Source organism: Sminthopsis crassicaudata, chromosome 1 (genome assembly GCF_048593235.1).
Source record: "Sminthopsis crassicaudata isolate SCR6 chromosome 1, ASM4859323v1, whole genome shotgun sequence".
Classification (NCBI taxonomy): domain Eukaryota; kingdom Metazoa; phylum Chordata; class Mammalia; order Dasyuromorphia; family Dasyuridae; genus Sminthopsis; species Sminthopsis crassicaudata.
The window spans coordinates 660628287-660642641 of NC_133617.1; the positions used below are offsets into that span (position 1 = coordinate 660628287).

The window sequence follows — 14355 nt, forward strand, 5'->3', positions numbered from 1 at the left end:
CTCAAAACTATTTATAGCAGCCCTTTTCATGATGGGAAAATATTGGAAATCAAGGGGATGCTCATGAATTGGGGAATGACTGAACAAGCTGTGGTAGATGAATGTATTATAACTCTATTGTGCAATAAGAAATGATGAACAGGTAGAGATTTTAGAAAAATCTGGAAAGACTTGAATGAACTCATACAAAATTGTTAGGATCCTTACAAGGTGCTAAGTTAGTTATCTAATTTAGCATGGTACTTAACAGTTCTCTAGTTCAAAGTTCACACCTTTCACACCTTTAAAAGAGCACATAAAAGGACAAGCCCACTGTAAGCTCAAGGAGATTCAGAGTGAAGATTCATTCCCACTTCCATCTTTGTGCTGGCTGGACATTCAGACAAGAGCTCTCGGAAACCAAAGAGAGAGCAAGGCCTCCAGAAAACTAGCCGAGCCCCAAGTGAAGGAGATGAGATTTTGGAAGAGACAATAAAGGATATGGACTTTAATTCCTGGCTGCATTTGGAGTGATTATTGAACTGAACTGAAACTAAGACTGCTCCCAGAAGCTCCCCAAGAAATCTGCTTCCAGAGAATGATTACACTTTAGAGAACAGAACACTACACAAAATGAAATGAAAAGAACCAGAAAAAAATAATGTAGTATGAGAAACATTGCATAACAACCAATAGCTTTTCTCAGAAACACAATGATACAAAACAAATATAAAAGACTCACAAAGGAAAATATTATCCACATTCAGATGAAAGGACTAATGGATTCTGAATACAGATTACATCAAAACCTGAAGGAATCACTGGATTGCTTGAGATGGAAAATTGTTGATAAGACTATTATAGAACTTCAGAACTTATAGAAATCATTGGATTCCCTAACACATGAAGTAATGGACAATAGATTGGTTTGGGACTATTTCATGGACTTATGGACATGTATAATTCCGCATGTTGATTCATGTTGTTTGTTATATCACTACTAGCTTGAGTTATATATTACTATGTACATATGTAACACCTCCCATGTTAATGGATTTATAAATACCTGTTTCAAGTGAGACCTTCAGAAACCCGCTAATAAAATCTGTTTGACTTCCCATTTACCTTTTGGTTTTCACCTCCTTTCCTGAGATGTCAGGGAGGGTGTTATCGCCTCCTTTTTGGTGTTTTTACCCCCTTTCTGAGAATTCAGGAAAGGCATGATCACCTTCTTTTTGGAGTTCTCACATCCCTAAGAAGTCAGGGAGGGTGTGACTACCTATGTTTATTTTTTTTAATTTATTTTTTGTTAATTTTATAATTATAACATTTTTTGACAGTACATATGCATAGGTATTTTTTTAATAACATTATCCCTTGTGCTGCTTTTTGTTCTGAATTTTTCCCCTCCTTCCCTCCACCCCCTTCCCTAGATGGCAGGCATTCCCATACATATTAAATATGTTTTAGTATATCTTATGTACAATATATATGTGCAGAACCGAATTTTGTTGTTGTTGTTGTTGCAAAGGAAGAATTGGATTCAGAAGATAAAAATAACCTGGGGAGAAAAACAAAAAATGCTAACAGTTTACACTCATTTCCCAGTATTCCTTCTCTGGGTGTAGCTGATTCTGTCCATCATTGATCAATTGGAATTGGATTAGCTCTTCTCTATGTTGAAGATATCCACTTCCATCAGAATACCTCTTCATACAGCATTGAAGTGTACAGCGATCTTCTGGTTCTATTCATTTCACTCAGCATCAGTTGATGTAAGTCTCTCCAAGCCTCTCTGTATTCCTCCTGCTGTTCATTTCTTACAGAACAATAATATTCCATAACCTTCATATACCATAATTTATCCAACCATTCTCCAATTGATGGGCATCCATTCATTTTCCAGTTTCTAGCCACTACAAAAAGGGCTGCCACAAACATTCTGGCACATGCATGTCCCTTTCCCTTCTTTAGTATTTCCTTGGGAAATTATAGTTATTCTGTATTTTATTTTCTTGGCTATTCTTATTTCAATTTGCAGCATGTCTTCCATTGTATTAATCATATTTTTCATTTTTTAAACTATCCCAGCCTGTTCAAGTACCTCAAATTGTTAAAACTATTTCCCAAATAACAGGCATTTGCTTTGTTAACAGGTCTTTGCTACCACAAAAATATTTATTTTGGGGGATATGGAGCCTTTTTTACTTATAGATTTCCACAGGGATACTGACATAATTTTGGAACCTTGGCATAAATCTGCTTACCTCTTTAGTAGGAGAGAGACCAAATTACAGTATGGTAAATATCAAGACCAAAGCAGGTTTTTCACGGACACCCAATTAGAGGATGACTTAAAAAAAAAAACAAAACATTTTCTATATCGGCTCAGAGATCCCCTAGAGGATCTTCCAGAGGTTCCTCTGACTGGAGGGTAAAAGAGAAATGGTTTAATTAGCATCAGCAGAAAAACAGTTGCCAGGTAGCTGACAACTCCACCACAAGGGAGATACAGACAGTTCTAGATTTATGTTAAGTTCACCATTGGGCAGACTTCTATCTTAATCGATTTCGTGTTATGAATTTGCCCCAGATTATGAAAGGGGGGGGGGGAAGAAAAGGAGGAAGACTCCTGGTGATGGGGCAAGGACACGATTCGAGGACAAGTATAGGTTGGAGGCGGGGATGCAAGAGAAGGATGTGGAGCGCGCCACAAGGCGGGTGGTAGGAGAAATAACCGTTATCTTCCCATAGCTCGGGAAAACCGTAAGTCTGAGACTGGAAGTGGTTCAGAGGAGGAAAGCAGAGGAAACTCCTGAAACCAGTGAAACTAGGTAAAACTGGACAAAGCTAGTTGAGTAGTAAAAAAGGAAAAAAGGCTGAAAATAATACAAATTGCTTCATAAATATTAACTTCTCCTCCAGAGAAATTAAGGCTCATTTGATGCATTAAAGGGGGTATATTAAGGGATGTATGTTGTGGGAGGATGGGGAAAGAATGGTAACCTCATCTCCCCAGCCAATAGGAAGAGGGGGGAGGGACTTTGCTGGGGTAGGGTGGGGGATGGGACAGGTGAGTGTTTCAGGGAGAAAAAAAACTGACCTTGTTCCAGAAGTATGTGTGAGCTCACCTCGAGTTTCCATCCAAACTTCACACATCCTGAGTTTATTTATTTACCGGTCGCCTTTTGGGTTCGAAATTATTTCTTATACTCACCCCGTGGGGTGTGGTCCAGACTGAAAGGAAGAAGGGGAGAAGCAGACCCAGAAAGGAGAGGCCGGGACATAGGTGGAGTCAGGACAGACACAAAAGCTGGTAGGCAGAGGGCCAATGGTCGCCTCACTCAAAGCCCCTGTTGAAACATTTCCTTTATTCTGTTTTCCCTTGGAGAATTTTTTGTTTTTGTTTTTTAAAGGGGAAGGGGAAGTGGAAGGGAGCGAAGTACTGTACGGTAAAGTTGACATAGATTTTTTTTTTTTTTTTTGATTGCATATTTCTTTTAGAATCCTTTACATTAAGCCGGATATGCGAATTTACACAAAGTAAGAAGTACATAGGGTTTTCCATAGCTGGCAGCAAAAGGAGCCTCTGGGGCAGTTGCTCAGCTACTTATTTCAGAGATAGAGAATGGACAGATTGTCAGGTGATTTGGGGTTTGGGGGAAGAGGATGTCAACTTTAGTGTTACCTAAGATCAAGTGTATTCTAGGGTTGTTTTCCTGTAAGCTTAACTCATTAGACCAACTTGGTGAGGGGGGGGGAGATGATCAGAATCTGGCTAAACTTGGAGTGAAGGCTTCCCTTTTGACTGCAGGTTCCATCATTTTTCTAGAAATAGAAATCTAAGTTTTCTATCTCTAGAGAAATGTTGGAAGGGAAAGAGCAGCTAGTTCTTCCCCTAAATTTGTAGCACATAAGTTTTTTTTCTGTTTATTCCATGGGATATTAACCAGGACTTGTCACCAGGTAGGTGAAGCTCTAGGAAGGAACACAAATTACTGACAAAAGCCCTGGAAATCCTGAGGATCTTTGGCCAAGTAATGTTGCAGGTAACATGATGATCCCATGTCCTCTTGTATTCATACAACACCTGTGTGTGCCTTTGACTTCCCTCTTTGTTTCCTAGTTACTATCACTAAGCTTATTTTCTGTCTTGGCCTAAGTGTCTAAGGCCACTGCTTACTGTCAATAACAGATACTGAAAAAGGTTTGCCTGGAAAGGAACATTTCTTCAGAAATGCAGCTTTGGGAAATTTTCCTCTGGATTATTAATGCTCTGTAAAAGGAGCAGGACCTTGTGTGTTTAACTGAATGGAAAAAAGGAAAGCAAATAATCACCATTCTTGAGCTTGGCAGATAAGAAAATGATAGAGGACCTCTTTAGACAAAAAGATTGCAGGATTAGAGCAGGAGATGAAGTTGGACTGATGAAGAGTAGTTAATAGCTTTAAACAAATCACCCTGGTTCTGGAAATCAACAACAAAATTAGGTCACAGATCTAGGGCCTGAGGTGTATTTAGCAAGCTGGAGAAGTCTGCTCACCTTGAATTTATTATGGTATTCCAGCAGCCCTTCCTCCTCCTCCTGCCCAACCCTCAAGCTCAACCATATGATTATATCCTTAACCCAGATCAGTTTACTCCCATCCTTCTTTTGTTTCACCATGCAGCAAAGCCCTTTTATGGGCCCAGGTCCCAGTACAATTCCAAGTTGTTTTGTTTTTTTAATTTATAGCAGAGTTTAAACTAGGATCCATATACTTGTGTATGTGTGTTTTTAAATTATATTTCAATATAATGTTTCCTTTGTAATCTTTCATATTATATGCATTTTAAAATAATATTTTAAAAAGGATCCATAGATTTCATCAAACTTCTAGAGAAATGGTTGGCATAAAGAACCCTGGATTTATACTATATTTATAATTTTTTTATATTGTAATAGCTCTCATTTATAGTATATTTCTGTGAAATTGTTCTTAGAAACAACTAAAGTATTTCCTGATAAAAGCATTCCCCAATTGAAAAATGAGCAAAGAATATGAACAATTTTCAGACAAAGTCATTAAAGCCATTTCTAGTCATATGAAAAAAAATGCCTTAAATCACTATTGATTAGAGAATTGCAAATTTTGACAACCCTGAGGTAACACTTCACACATCTCAGATTAGTTAAAATTACAGGAAAAGATAATGACAAATGTTGGAGGGGATGTGGGAAAACTGGGACACTAAATACTTTGTTGAGGGGATATAGGAAAACTGGTACATAATAAAAATACTTTGTTGGTAGAATTTTGAACTGATCCAACCATTCTGGAGAGCAATTTGGAACTATGCCCAAAGGGCTTTCTAAGCTTATTTGATCTAGCAGTTTCTACTGAGTCGGTATCCTAAAGAGATCATAAAAAAGGGAAAAGGACCCACATGTGCAAAAATGCTCTTTTTGTAGTGGAAAGAAACTGGAAATTGAATGATTGCCCATCAGTTGGGGAATGGCTGAATAAGTTATGGCATGTGAATGTTATGGAATATTATTGTTCTGTAAGAAATGTTCAGCAGGATGATTTCAGAAAAGCCTGGAAAGACTTCCATGAACTTGAAATGGACTGACACGAGATAGATAGCTCTGACCAGATTATTCAATTTAAAGCATCATTTATTAGCCTGCCAGCGACTGACCCCACTAGACAGGTTAGTAGAGATCAGCCCTGAACCTTTAGTGAGGTACACTTTTAAGCCCATTTGCCACATCCTGGTACAGCTTTGCAGTTTCAAATTTTGGGAATCACTGACACAGTTTCTTGTTTACAATGGGCAAGTGTCTGGACATGAGTTAGCACACAACAGAACCTGTTGGCATATCTTGCAATGTTGTCCTGAGCTTACACTTCTCCGAAAGTTTGGGACTCCAACCACTTCTTGGAAAGTCTAGAGTCTCATGCTTGGGGGATGGAGCCCAGTCTGAACATAACACTTCCCTAAATGCAGTTTAAGCATTTTTTTCCTATAAGCCTGAGGCTCTTTGACCAAGGGATGAGAGGGCCAGTCTTTTGTCCATTTCAAACTTATGCTAAGTGAAGTAAGGAGAACCAAGAGAACATTGTACACAGTAACAAGATTATGTGATGATCAGCTGTGATGGACTTGGCTCATTTCAGGACAATTCCAATAAACTTGAGATGGAAAATGACAATCACATCTAGAAAGAGAACCATGGAAAGCAAATATGGATCAAAGTATATTTTTGTCACCATTTTGTTATTTGTTTGCCTTGGTTTTTTCCCCCCCCTTTCCATGTTTTTTTCTTTTGATTTTTCTTGTGCAGCATGATGACTATGAATGTATGTTTAGAAGAATTGCACATGTTTAACCTATACTGTATTACTTGCTGAATTGGGGAGGAAGAAGAGGGGAAGAGAGGGAAAAAAAATTTGGAATACAAAGTTTTACAAAGGTGAATGTTGAAAACTATATTTGTGTGTATTTGAAAGAATAAAATACTATTTTAAAAAAAGCCAAAAAGAAAAAAGTATTTCTTGAATAGTGATCAGAATTAGATTGAGTGTGCTGGTGATCTGTAGTCTATAAACACATCAAAATGTGTATAAACAATGTATGTATGAAAGGAAAAAAAAAAACATTTCTAAGATTTTTTGGTCTAGAAGGGACTTGAGAAAATTTCTCTAGTCCAGCCTCTTTTTCTTACAGATAAGGAGATTAAGTGCAGGGAAGCCCAAGGTCATAGGGCCGATTAGTTGGAAAGCCAAGTCAACACTGTATTGTTATTTATGAGATGGAGAGATACCTCTCTTTTCAGGACATTATCATATCACTATCCTGTCACTACCCAGATCTCAAAACAATTTAAATTTGCAAATAACATTTTGCACATTTGAAATTTATTATTATTTCTCTTAATAGTACAATTAAAAACATTGGTGAGACAATAAAGAGAGATCTCCTTGGCTATCCCATGCCACATTTCAGAGAGAGCCCTCTGCAGGGAATATTTTAGTTCTAAAAAAGGAGGCTGAGAGGCATTGTGGGCAAGGCGGGCTCTCAGATTACAGCTTTTTATTTCTTGGGGCAGCCTTGGAAGACTTCTGCTTCTGAAGTGACAGTTCTACCACCCAGGGCAGCAAACGGCAGAGGCATCACACAGAAGCTCCTTATAAAGGAGCCGAGGAGCAGAAGAAACTGCATTCAGAAGGGCTGACTCATATTCCTGCCACAGCTAACTAAGGTAAACCCAAGACCATGTTGCCTTCCCACTCTGGGCTCTCCCTCTGGTTGCTTGGGAGTGGGGAAACTCTTGAAGAGAAGACTTGAACAAAGTTTTTTGAGGTTGAAACTGTAGTGGAGTGCTGCTGGATGAGGGAAGGTAAATAGCAACATGAAGAGTGGGGAATGGAGAACAATTTACTGCTGTGTTTTAGGTGGTCCCCATAAGCTTAGCTGTTCCAGCATTATTTGTATTGTGGTTATATTTTTCTCGTCTAAATAAATGTTAAGTGTGAGATTGTTTTATGAATTGTCAACAGCTGTTGAAAGAAAGGTTGGGGGAAGGTATCTTAAAATAAACATAAGGTGTGTGTTTTTTAATCTGAAAGTAGCTTCTATCTTGGGGACCCAATGTGTCTTTCATATTAGTCAGGGATACAGTTTTCAGCAGAAGATCCCAACGTTTTTAAGTAAGTTTTAAAAAAAATATATGAGCCTGCTCATAGAGACAAAGTAGTGCATATTTTAAAATAATAGCTTTTCTTTGACATCTTGGGGGATTTTCTCTGGGGTTTGATGTTCTCAGTTAAAATTTGAATTTTACATATGGTAAAATAAAGATTAATGAATTTTTTTTTTTTTTTTTTGTTGGCTGTGTTGTTGGTAAATCTTGGGGGAAGGGGAGAGGGAGAAAGAGAGAAAAAGGTGATACTTTAATATTAAGCTGCCTCTGTGGGAACCATTTAAAATGTCTGCCAAAATGGCAGAGAAACTTCTGTTCAGAAAAAAAAGAAAAGCAAATCTCTGGGAGGTGGAGATTTCGTCCCTTGCTTAGTAATGTTATCTTCTGCAGGTGATACAATAATTATGTTTTACCTTACCTTTCTTGTTTATTCTTGTTTATTTTGCCTCCAAAGCTCCTGGGTTTTTTCTGTTCTTTGTCTTTTTCCTGGACTGGGTATTTTTACCAGTACCCTAAGAATTCTCAGCTCTCCAGTTTCAAATGTTGCTTCCACAAAGGTTAAAAAGTCCCCTTTCTTTCTGAGGAGCAGTAACTATCATTATATCTTGTCTTTACCTTTTCTAAAGTTTGTATTCTGGTAATCATTCTCCTCTTTCCTCCCCAGTCATACAATAATGTCTATAGCATTGCACAGAACAGTACTTTGTGGAGTGAAATGATTCCTGTACTTGGAGAAAGACCTGACTTTGAATTTGGCTCTGCTAGACACTATAATTTCATGATGGTGGACATACACATTTCTGAGTCTCAATTTCTTCATGTATGATAAAAGAATAATACTTGTTACAAAGTGCCTGGCACACAGTAATCACTCAATAGATGTTTGCTAGATTGATTAGGACATTTTAGAAAATGCTGTATTTAAATATGATTATTAAATAAATACCTAACATAACATATATTATACATATATAATATATAATACATAAATATACAATGTAATACATAAGATACATATATATTTAAAAAAGAAAATATAAAATAAGAAAAAAAATACAAAAAAACAGAAAAGGAAAATAAAAATAACACAAAAAATAAAAACATTGTCATGTGTCTAGCAGAACATCAGGGAGGATTCAAAATATGTAACAATAAATTTCCATTTTAAGGAAGCATATATAATAATAGAAGAGATTATATATTTATGATTGTCCATCTTTTCTTTGCTTTCTTATATGTTAGCTATTCTTTTGTTCTCTGTTATGCATTTAACTAAATTATTTTTTTCCTCTTTTATCCCCTCTACCTCCCCCAAGCAGGCTATAATTAAGCATACATACACACATATATTCACAACCACACAATGCATATATCTTTGTACATAGACACACACCTACATGAGTACATACACACGTGTATGTATACATATGTAAATATGCATCTAAAACAATATTAATATAACTACTATAATGTATATTTCTCTCTTGATTGAACTTTGAAGTTTGCATCAGACCTCTTAACTAAGCTTTGTATGCTTCTAATGTTGGATTAGAAAGACTGTGGTCTTATCTTATATCTTGATATTTATTACCTATGTGATATGACTTAAAATCTCTAGGCCTCAGTTTTCTTACATGTCAAAGGAAGAGGTTGCATTAGTTGTTAAGATGTAAGGTACATTCTAGTTGTAAATTTTTGTGGCTTTTTTGATTTTCCAACTCCTAGGAGGGTACTGATGCCATCTAATTAATTTCTGAATTCTCAATAATCTACTAATTAATTAATCTACTAGTTAATTGAACTGCAATCTATATGTGAGCCAATAATGTGATATGGTAATCCACACATATAATTAGATTTGGGGCTTCATTAAAAGTGATTTAACTTGTAAGAATAGTGATAATCCAGTTGAAGTGAGTACTTGTCAGACTTCATTTGCAATTTATCCTTGGTTCTATAAGATCAATTTAAAAAGGACACTGATATAAGAGTGTCTAGAGAAGGGCAACGAATATGGTAAAAGGCCTTGATTCTCTAATATTTGAGGAGTGGCTGAAGAAACAGGATTAACATGGTTCACCTGCAGGAGAGAAGTCTCAGAGATAAAGGCACATCAAGGAGCTTACATGTTGGGGAGAAAATAGATTTGTTCCATTTGGCTTCAGAAGGAATAAATTAGGACCAAGGAGTGGAGGGAAGCTGCAAAGTAATAGATTTAGTGATGTCCAGAAAACTTCCTGCTAATTAGAGCTTCCTTTAAATGAAATTGATTGTCTAGAAAGGTGATGGTTCCTTTTCCTTGGAGATATTCAATTTAAAGAACACTTGTCAAGTGTTACAGCATATAGATTGGACTGATTGACTCTTCCTTCTTCCCTGCCTCCCTCCCATCTCTGTCTATGTATGTGTTTTTCTCTCCATATAGATGTATATTTAGATATTTAGCTACATATTTATATATGTATGTATGTGTAGTAGACTTTCCTGTATAGGTTGGACTAGAATGGTTCCTTCCAGTTCTTTTTATTTAAAAGTTTTTTTCAAATTACATGTAAAAATTATTGTTAACATTTATTTTAAAATGTTTAGTTTCCAGTCCTCTTTCTCCTCCCTCCCTTTCCTTCTTCTTGAAGAGGGTAAGCAGTTTTATATATGTAATATAGGTGTAGTCTAGCCAAGCATTTTTTCATTTTTTTTATATTAGCCATGATGTAAAAGACAAAAAAAAAAAAAAAAAAAAAAAAAAAGCTGACTCACAAAAACAAAGTTTTTTTTATTTGATTTGATTTTTATTTTATTTTATAATTATAACTTTTTTTTTTTTGACAGTACATATGCATGGGTAATTTTTTAAAAATATACTTCTATCTGCCAAACTCCTGAAATTCTTTCTCTGGAGGTGAATAGTATTTTTTATTGAAATCCTCCAGAAGTATCTTGGATCATGTATTGATAAGAAGTTATTCACAGTTGATTTTCATATAGTATTGCTTTTTTTGTGTACAATGCTCTTTTGGTTACTTTGCATCAAATCATGTAAATCTTTCTAGGTTTTTCTGAAAGCATCCTCATCATTCTTTATAGGACAGTAGTATTTCTTCATGATCATATACCATAACTTTTTCAGCCATTCCCCAATTGATAGACATTCCTTCAATTTCCAGTTTGTTGCTACCACAAAAAGAGCTGCTATAAATATTTTTGTATATATAGGTCCTTTTCCTTTTTTTTTTGGGGGGGGGGAGGAGGTTGTTTCTTTGGTGTATTATATGGATTTTAAAGAGTATGTAGTTTTATAATACTTTGGACATGGTTTCAAAATGCTCTCCACAATAGTTGGATCAGTTCACAACACCATCAGCTATGCATTAGTATCCCAGTTTTTCCAGATTCCTTTCAATATTTGTCACTTTCCTTTTCTGTCATATCAAACAATCTGATAAGAGTGATGCTGTATCTCAAAGTTGTTTTAATTTGCATTTCTCTCATTAATAGTGATTTAGAGCATTTTTAAATATGGTTATGTATAGCTTTGATTTCTTCCTCTGAAAACTGCTTTTTTTCAAATCCTTTAATCATTTTTTCCCCTTTTTTATTTTTATTAGAGCAATAGACTGATGATAACAAACATCAAGAGTGAAGGCTGTATTATTTTTATACCAAAGACATTATACAGAGAGAAGATCAATCATTTCTTAATGAGGGAATGACTTTTATAAATTTGAGTCAACTCTATAAATTTGAGAAATGAGGTCTTTATCAGAGAAATTTGCTGCAATGTCCCCCTCAAGTTTTTTGCTTTCTTTGTAATCTTAGCTGCATTGGTTTTGTTTGTACAAAACCTTTTAAGTTTAATGTAATCAAAATGATTCTTTTATTTCCTGTGAACATCTCTGTCTCTTTGGTCATAAATTCTTCTCTTATGTATAAATTTGAGAGGTAAACTATTTCTTATTTCCATGTGGTATTATCCTTTTTATCTAAATTATGGGCCTATTTTGACATTTTCTTGGTATGTGGTCTTGATAGTTTGGGTTATAACTAGTTTCTGCTAAACTGCTTTCTACTTTTCCAAGCTATTTTTGTCAAAAACTTATTTCTGGATTTTAAAGAGTTCCAAAAGCCTTGGTCCTTGGGTTTATCAAACACTAGATTACTATGGTCATTTACCATTGGTCCACCCTATTTCTTAGCCAGTATAAGATTGTTTTGATGATTATTGCATTGTAATATAGTTTGAAATCTGTTGTTGCTAGGCTACCTACCTTCACCCTACTGATTCCCTTAATATTCTTGATCTTTTGTTCTTTCAGATGAATTTGGTTATTATCTTTTTTTCTAGTTCTATACAAATAATCCTTTGGTAATTTGAATGATATGGTACTGAATAAATAAACTAATTTAGGTAGAATTGTCTCTTTAGTATATTGGTTTGGTCTATCCATGCATAATTACTAATTTCTTCATTTGTTTAAATGTGTCTTATTTTGTGCAAAATACATTTTATAATTATATTTATATAGTTTCTGGCTTTGTCTTAACACGTAGACCCCTAAGTATTTTATAATATCTGCAATTCATTTCTCTCCCTGGTTTATTTTATTTTATTTGTAATATGTAGAAATGTTAATGATTTATACAGGCTTATGTTATATTTTTGAAATCTTGTTGAAGTTGTTAATTGCTTCAATTAGTTTTTTGGTTGATTTTCTAATTATGCCATCATAGCATCTATACAGAATAATAGTTTTTCTATTTGTAATCCTTCATTTTCTTTGCTTTTTCTCTTATTGCTACAGCTAACAATTCCAATACAATATGAAGTAATAGTGGTATTAATGAACATCCTTGCCTTACCCTTTCTCTTAGTGGGAAGACTTCTAGCTCATCCTTATTACATATAATGTTTGCTGATAATTTTACATTGATGCTAATCATTTTAAAGAAAGTTCATTTATTCCTTTGTTTTCTAGTGGTTTTAATAAGAATTGAATGTTGAATAAAAAAAAAGAATTGAGTGTTGCATTTTGTCAAAAATCTTCTGCATCTATTGAGATAACATGATTTTTGTTGTTTTTATTATTGATATAGTCAATTATGTCGATACTTTTGCTAATATTCAATCAGTCCTATATCACACCTGGTCATAGTGCATAATTTTTGTGATATATTGCTATAATCTATTTGCATTTTATTTAAGATTTTTGCATCAATATTTATTAAGGAAATTGGTCTATAACTTTTTTGTTTTTGTTTTTGTTATTTCTGGTTTAGTTATTAACACTCTATTTGCATGATAAAAGGAAATTGGTAGAACTTTTGATATGCCTATTTTTTCCAAATAATTTACATAGTATTTTAATTAATTGGTTTTTTAAATGTTTGGTAGAATTTAAGTTTATCTTTGAATTTACTTTTGAATTCATCTGGTTGTAGAGAAGCCCATTGATGGCTTGTTCAATTTGTTTTTCTAAGATACAGTTAAGTATTCTATTTATTCTTGTGCTAATCTGAGCAATTTATATGTTTGTAAATATCTATCCATTTCACTTACATTGTTAGATTTATTAACATGTAATTGGACAAAATAGTTTCTAATAATTGTTTTAATTTCATCTTCATTGGTAATGAATTCACATTCCTTTTCATTTTAATACTGATAATTTTGTTTTCCTTTTTTAATTTTTAAATAAGATCAACCAGTGGTTTGTTTATTTTATTGGGTTTTTTTCCTCCATATATCATCTCTTGTTAGTTCAATGGTTTTCTTGTTTTTAACTGTATTAATCTCTCCTTTGAGTATCAGGATTTCCTTCTTTGGTGTTTAATTGAGGATTTTAAATTTGTTCCTTTTCTGGTTTTTTTTTTTTTTTTTTTTTTTTAGTTTCATGTCTAATTTAGTGATTTGTTCTTTTTCTATTTTATTGATGTGTTTAGAAATACTGCTTTGGCTGCATCTCATAAATTTTGGTTTGTTGTCTTATTGTTGTCATTCTCTTAAATGAAAATTATTTTGCGTCTATAATTTGTTATTTAAGCCACTTTTTCTTTAGGATTAGCTTATTTAGTTTTCACTTGGTTTTAAATTTATCCTTCAATGGACCTTTATTGAATGTGATTTTTATTGCATTACAATCTGAAAAATGCATTTAACGTTTTTGATTTTTTTGTACTTGGTTGCAAGGTTTTTAATATCCTAACATAAAGACAATTAATTTTAAATTATTGGAGGGAGGGGCCTGTGGCAATGGTGTGTGCGTGTGTGTGTGTGTGTGTGTGTGTGTGTGTGTAGGTTCTCAGTGTGTACCACTGAGAAAAAAGGTATATTCCTTTCTATTCCCATTCAGTTTTCTTCAGAAGTCTATCATATCTCATTTTTCTAGAATTTTATTTTTCATTCTTATTTATCTTATTTTATTTATTTAATTCAGAGAGGGAAAAGTTGGGGTCACTTCCCACTAATTTAATTTTACTATTTCATCTTGTAATTCATTTAATTTTTCCTTGAAGAACTTGATGCTTTTGCTTTGTCTGACTGAGATCTTGATTGCTACTTTTTTTTTTTTTTTTCCTTTACTTCAGCTAAAACATAATAGATTCTGCTTCAGTCCCTTATTTTAACTCTCTGTATGTCTCTCTGGTGCAGGTATGTTTTTTGTAAACAACATTGTAGGATTGTGATTTTTAAT

General features: G+C 34.2%; 1 protein-coding gene across 3 annotated transcripts in view; it reads left to right on the plus strand.

The window, feature by feature from the left end:
* Positions 1–2691: 2691 nt before the first annotated feature.
* Positions 2692–14355, plus strand: part of LOC141551404 (acyl-coenzyme A amino acid N-acyltransferase 1-like) — a 117735-nt gene continuing 106071 nt past the window's right edge. Inside the window, exons 1-2 of one of the 3 annotated variants that reach the window (XM_074283022.1) lie at positions 2692–2813; positions 7073–7225. The gene's annotated coding sequence lies outside the window, so the exon portion shown is untranslated. Of the gene's footprint in view, positions 2814–3211; positions 3296–7072; positions 7226–14355 lie in introns of those variants that run through there. The other 2 variants (XM_074283020.1, XM_074283021.1) reach the window with 2 other exon arrangements.